A 6,936-nucleotide genomic window follows, 5' to 3' on the forward strand; every position below is an offset into this window, starting at 1 on the left:
CAATCTCAGCATCGCTAAATGGTGGAACAACCCAATACTCTATGGCTCCTGCTCTGATGCACTGGGAGGGGCACAACATCATCCGTGAAATATTCTTGAGAAAATCGTTGAATCCAAATCAAATCAAGCTGCCAGCCTTTAGAATCTACATCTAATTACCAGTTTATAGGAAATACGGGGGATAGTGGAGCATGTTAAGAGACACCGCAGGGATGCAGTCAACCAATTCTAGACTGTGGGAAACTCGATCTGGAATACTATTCAGCCAGAAAAAGTACTGCATCCCTGAAGTACTGATACATGTGACCACGTGGTGGAACCTTGACAGCAAGATGCCAAGTGAAGCCAGATGCAAAAGGTTGCACATCATGTGATCCATTTATATGAAATAACAAGAATAGGCAAAAGACAAAAGTAAATTACTGGTCACCAGGGGCTGGAGGAGGGCAGAAATGGGGAGTGACTGCTGGTGGGTATGGGGTTTCTTCTTCTGGGTGATAAAAATGTTAGGGAGTTAGATAGAGGTAATGGTTGCAAAACCCTGTGAATCTACTAAAAGCCACCAAGTCGTATACTTTTTTAAACGGTGAATTTTATGTTACGTGAATTATATCTCAATGAAAGACAGAGAGAGAGATTTAAAAGATATATCAACCCTATATATATATAGGGTTGGAGGGAAGTTCAGAGAGTGGGGTATGAATTGAAGAAAACACTCGAGGAATCAGAGGCTCCCCCTGTCCCTCCGGAGATCATTCCTTACTCCAGGTGATTTGAACCTGGAATCCGAGGACCCAACTGTTCTGTGTAAGCGGGGGAAGGGGGTGGATGTGGGGTGGTGGGAATCCCAGCTCTTTCTCGGTTTCTCAAGGGGTCCCTCACTCTGGAAGAGTGGAACCTCCCCTCTCAGTCCGCCCACCCCCGAGGGTCTCACTTGGAGGCACAGCTGACGGCTGGGGGCCCGGTCCGAATGAGGCGTGCGTGTCGGGGGAAGTGTCCCCATCACCTCACCCCGGAAGCATGAGAACCACGAATCCCCGCGGGCCGGGAAGCCGGGGACGGGGCCGAGAAGCCGGGGGCGGGGCGGAAACGGTGACGTCACAGCCCCGCCCCAGGCCGGCTCCCTCCTTCCTGCGCGCTGCGCCCTAGCTGAATCCTCACCTGGAGAGACAGGTGTGCGCATCTCCCATCTCGGAGGCCAACACGCGACTGTCAGGTAAGCGTCAGCAGGAGCTCCGACTGGGGGCTGGGAGGAGGGTCCGGGGTGGGAGTCCTCACTGGACGCAGAGGAGAGCCTGGTCAAAGAACGGAGCGGGTCCTGGGTCTGTGGAGGTACTGGTTGCTCCCCAATCTCCTACCATATCTCTTGGTTATAGTCACGTTGTACTGAAAACGTAGGCTTTGGAGGGATCTGAAGGAGAGGAAGCTGAAGAGGAAACAGCAGGTTTCACATGAAGTTAAGAAAACCCAGGTCGTGTATCTCATAGAATGCCCCAGTGGAGGGTGAGGGGGCAGCTCACCACACTTTGGTGCCTCCGCTGATCCCAGGCCCCGTGGATCTGTCCTCCTGCACTCACTGCTGGCATGTTCTCTCCAGCACTGTTTTTTTTTTCCCCACGCAGCATGCAGGATCTTAGTTCCCCGACCAGGGATCGAACACGTGCCCCCTGCAATGGAAGCTCAGAGTCTTAACCACTAGACTGCCAGGGAAGTCCCTCTCCGGCATTGTTAGTCTGTCTTTTTCTTGGGTATACCCAGCCTCCCCAGGCAGATTGTCAACTCCTGGTGAACAGGGTCCAGTGTGGATCTCTGAGGCCCTGCAAGGAGTTGGCATCAGGAAATGTTTGTGGACAGACATGTGACATGCTGAGGAGACGATGAGTCGCAGCAACTATGCTGAGTTGAGAAGTGTTGTTGTGGGAATTGGGATTATTAGCCTTGGCAATCATCGTAATTCCCGCGGCCCGGCTAATGAGTGGTTGTGTGTCCTGGGGATGGGCTTCCTTGGATTCCCAGAGGATGGAAGGAGCAAGTTTTGGAGAGGATCGACAGCAGTGCGAACGAGGGAGATTGTGTGGAGCAGAGAGGTCAGGTGAGCCCAGAGGGGCAGCCAGGTGACAGGCTGAGTTGAAGGAAGGAAGTGGATGGAGGCATTGGGGGGGCGGGGTGGGCTGGAGGCTGGGTGATGTGGTCCTTTGGTGATGCTGGGTTATTGTTAGTGCTCACTGTGCCTTTGGACACGTGGCAGGCATTCCTAACTCCACTGGGAGTTGATTTCCCTTAAGAAGACAGCAGCCCAGGGATTGCTGAGAGAGGCTGTGTACAGCTGAGGGGGCGGGCCGACAGCCCACCACAAGAAGGCCAAGAAGGCTGGGAGGGGATGGGGAGAAACCACAGGCCTGTCCCTGAGGGAAGGCTGTCAGGCAACATCTGACCCAGGGATGGGAAGTGCCAGGCCCTGCCTCCACCCCAGGGACCACATACCCGTGGCAGAGTTCGTGGCAGAGTTCGCTCATTGCACAAGTATTTATGGGGCACCCATTACCAACTGAGCACCCACGGAGCAGCTACAGGAGGGTTTCTTTCTCTTGGAGCTTATGTTCACGGGCATTAAAAATAAACAAGCTAATGTTTTCAGCCTCTAGTAAGTTCCATAAAGACAATAAGTCAGGGTGATCCAGCAAAGAGGGACGGAGGGCAAGGGGGCCCACTTCAGATTGTGTGGTCAAGGAACACCTCTGTGAGGAGGTAACTTTTGAGTTGCGGTTTGAATCATGAGATGGAGGCAGCCATTGAAGACCTGGGGGGAGATCATTCTAGGCAGAAGGAACGGCCAGTGCAAAGGCCCTGAGATGTGACAAAACAAAAGACCAGGGGGAGAAAGGTTCAAGGTGAGATCTGAAAGGCAGATTGGGGCCAGATCATAGCAGACCTGGGAGAGAGCATGGATTTCACGCCGACAGAAGGAGCCATTAATGTATTTTCAGTAGCAGAGGTACATGATCTCACCATTAACAGACCAGTGTGGTATCCAAGTAATCCAAGCTGGGTTCAGCATGTAGTTGGGAGACAGAGCTGACAGGAAGTGCACGTGTTTTGAATATGGGGGTGATGGTGGGAAGAGAACCCTTTCCCACTGAGCCAGATGTGTGGGACCTCAGGATCTCTCTCAACAGAGTGCCAGATGTGGAGTGTGTAGGCCATTCCCCATCTGGTCCAGCCTTAAGTTTACAGACAGGGAGACTGAAGAAAGAGCCTTAGAGGTCTCCTTGTCCAGCCGCCTCGAGAGGGGCTGTGAATTCTCCAAGGTCCCCCTGAAATTCAGTGGCTGAGCTGGCACTCGAACCCAGGCCTCCTGGGCCCTGGTCCAGGCCTGTTGCTAGCCCGCCCTGCTGCCTCTCAGCTGAAGAGGGCAGAGGAGGGAGGAACCACTTCCGGGAATGACCTGACTAATCATGACGATGTGGTGAGGTCACCCAGGAGAAGCATCGAAAAGCAGTGGAGACTGGAGAGGGCAGGCCGAGGCGTCAGGACACTGCCGTGGGAGCAGCCAAAGTTTGGGGGAGGGCACCCTGGAAGGCTCTGGGGGCAAGGAGCCGAGGTGAATGGAGTAAGGCAGCATTTTCAGGCTGGCATGCCTGAGGAGGACCTCTTAGAGCAGAGCCTGTGTGGGCCACTGACCCTTGAGGGTCTTGGGAGAGACCCAAGTAGGAAGACCCCAGAGAAACTTCTTGCAGGGGCTTCCTAGAACCAAGACTACAGGCATAGACAGAGAGTGGGCAAGGCCAGTGGCTCACCGGGCCCAGCTAGGACTGCATACCTCCAACCCACGCCCACCTCGAAGGGGCTGGTGGCAGACCCTCCAGGGGGAGGTAAGGTAAGGAAGCTGGAGATGTAGCCTGCACTGCTAGAGAGAATCCAAGACAGGCAGCCTGCATTCACTCCGTGTCCACTCCTTACAACAGTAATAGGGTCAACATCTTCCTCTTACTCAGGGCTTCTTCTGGACCAGGGTGTTTCTGTGCATGATCATCTGCATTATCCCTATTTTACAAATGAGGCTCAGAGAGTTTAAGGAACTTTCCTAGGGTCACACAGTTAAAAAGTGGCAGAGTCAGCATTTGAAGGCAGCTTCTTAACCACCGTGGGCTACTGTCTCGGATTCCCTCTGTGACCTTGAGCAAGGCTCCCTGAGTCTCTGCCTGTGAAATGATGGAGTTGGCATAAATGAGCCCCACTAGGCCCTGTGGCTCTCAACTGGGGCCCAGAGTTGCTTCTCCAGTAAAGGAGCTCAGGGGTCTGATGGAGGGAGCCAGGGCCCTGTCCCAGAGCTGTGTTCTCCACCAGCCTGGGCGAGGTGGTTAAGAGAGTGGGCTCTGCCAGGCCACTATATCTGCTGAGGATAGATGTGAGGATCGAATGCAGGTATCAGGTCTCAGAGAGGGCCTGGCACACAGTAGGTGCTCAATAAGTGATAGCTCTTCATGTGTTCTCAGAGAGAGTAGAGGCTGTCCCTTCACAATCCAACCATTCACTCCTTCAGCAAATATTTGTTAAATCCCTCCAGTGTGCCAGACACCAGTCTTGATACTGGTGACGCAGTGATGCCCCCAAAGATCTTTTTTTTTTTTTAATTTTTTTTTTTTATTTTTTATTTTTTTATTGCTATTCTTGTCTGCTTACATTCTTTTTATGTATGTATGTATGTATGTATGGCTGTGTTGGGTCTTCGTTTCTGTGCGAGGGCTTTCTCTAGTTGTGGCAAGCGGGGGCCACTCTTCATCGCGGTGCGCGGGCCTCTCACTATCGCGGCCTCTCGTTGCCAAGCACAGGCTCCAGACGCGCAGGCTCAGTAATTGTGGCTCACGGAACGAGTTGCTCCGCGGCATGTGGGATCTTCCCAGACCAGGGCTCGAACCCGTGTCCCCTGCATTGGCAGGCAGATTCTCAACCACTGCGCCACCAGGGAAGCCCCCAAAGATCTTTAACTCCCTGCCTTCCTGCAACTCCCAATATTCCAGTGGGGGAAGCAGACCAAGAAAAAAAAAAGTCAAATAAGTACCATATAGAATAAGTTAGGTAGTGGTAAGTGCCAGGAAACAAAATGAAGCAGAGAAGGAGAGGCAGATCTTAAATCAGGATTGGAAGGCCTCCCTGTGAAAGGGACTTGAGAGTCCTGACCTGAGGGAGGTGAGGTACATAGCTGAGGGAAAAGTGCCCCAGGCAGCGGGAGAGCCAGGCCTGAGGTCCTGAGGCTGCAGAACAGCCTCAGGGGACAGATTGTGTAGGGTCATTTTAAGGACCCTCCCCTGCTGCATGGTAAATCCATGGTGACCTCCTCCTCCCCACACCCCACCCCCAAGACTCAGGTTGCAGGTCCCTTGGGGGTGGTGCTGAAATCTTTCTCCCCATCATCGGGCACCACAAGATCCCCAGCCCAGTGCTCTGGGGTGCCAGGGAAATGGGAACAAACTGTCAGGAGCGGCTCCCCCTGACCAGTGCAGAGAAGCTAAAACCCAGGGTGGGACCCAGTGATCAGCTCTTCACTGACACCTATTGTCCCAGGCCCAATTGCCTCTTCTGGGTGGGTGGGTGGGATGTAAGGAGGGGGGGCTAGGGGAACTCCAGCCAGACACACCCTTGGGCTTTAGAGTTGGGAGTTAAGTCCCAGGAGGAGTCATTGAGAATCCAGTCTGGAGAGAGAAGTCAGGCCCAGAGGCTGCTAGAACTCTGTTGTAAGTTTTCTTTCCCTTTGGAATAGTCTCCCCTCCTTGGCTGGGTTTTGTGTCCCCTCAGTTTCTCCTGAGAGTTGAGCTGCAAAGTTCTTCAGAAGGACCCATGGGTGGTCTCAGAGGGGAGTAGGGAGGAGGAGAACTTGGGTCCACAGAACAGCTAATCAGGGAGAGGGTGTGGGGAGCATTCTTCCAAGGCAGAGACTGGGGGGGGATGGGGTGGGGGTGTGTGTGTGTGGAGAGGCTGGGCGCAGGCCTTGAGGGGAAGAGTGGGTCTCAAGACTGGCTGACCAGGATCTTCAATAGTGGTGCAGAGGGGGGTCAGTTACAAGTTCTGGAATGGGAGGGGACACGTGACAAGATTGGGAGGGGAAGCTGGGACATCTGACTGTTAATGTGTACCCTGAGGCAGAGGTGAGGAGCCTCAGATTCCTCTCTGAACCTGGGAAAGGACAGAGTAGGATTTCATCTTTGTTGAGAGGATTACATGAGATAACACCTTTCCCAGTGCCAGGTACTTAGTAGATGCTGGAGGAGTATCAGTCCCTTCCTGGAGAGAGAGGGCCGGGAAGCAGGGCCAGGTTGGAAGGTTGGGGTGGTGAAGACAGAGGACACAGTGGTGTATCCACCCTGCTCAGTAGTGCTGGGGGGCCCTCTGCCTGGGGCCCCAGGCCTGGCACCTTGTCTCACATAGAAGAACCTGCAGCCACAGGGAGGGCCGGCTTCCCTGGACACTGGAAGCGGGATTCAGGGTCGGTGAGATTAGGATGGAAACAGATGACGAAGGGAAGGGCATTGGTAGCCGAGCCTGGTGGCTGGCCTCTAGGACAGGTCACATTTGGGGACCTCCAGGAGATGAGGGAGTCATAAAAATAGGTAAAACAAGCTGACGTGAGGAAACAAGTGGGGGCCCTTGGGCTTTGATAAATGTGGGTGGCTGCCGCCCAGGCCTGCTGAGTATGGTCAGGGCCCAGGGTGCGTTTGGGCCCAGAGTGGCAGTTCTCCCAGTGCTTGGAGAGAAGTAGGGAATACAGACCTGTCATATGAAATCTTCCCATTTTAAAACACTGGGAATGAGTTAACAGAACAAAAGAAATAACAAAAAACACCACGCAAGCCAAGCAAAGCCCACCACTTTTGCTGGTGACCCTCTTCTCTGGCAAAAGTGGCTTTGAGGGCAGGTCCCCAGCTGACTGCCCCAGAC

The sequence above is a fragment of the Eubalaena glacialis genome, chromosome 11 (genome assembly GCF_028564815.1).
Source record: "Eubalaena glacialis isolate mEubGla1 chromosome 11, mEubGla1.1.hap2.+ XY, whole genome shotgun sequence".
Classification (NCBI taxonomy): domain Eukaryota; kingdom Metazoa; phylum Chordata; class Mammalia; order Artiodactyla; family Balaenidae; genus Eubalaena; species Eubalaena glacialis.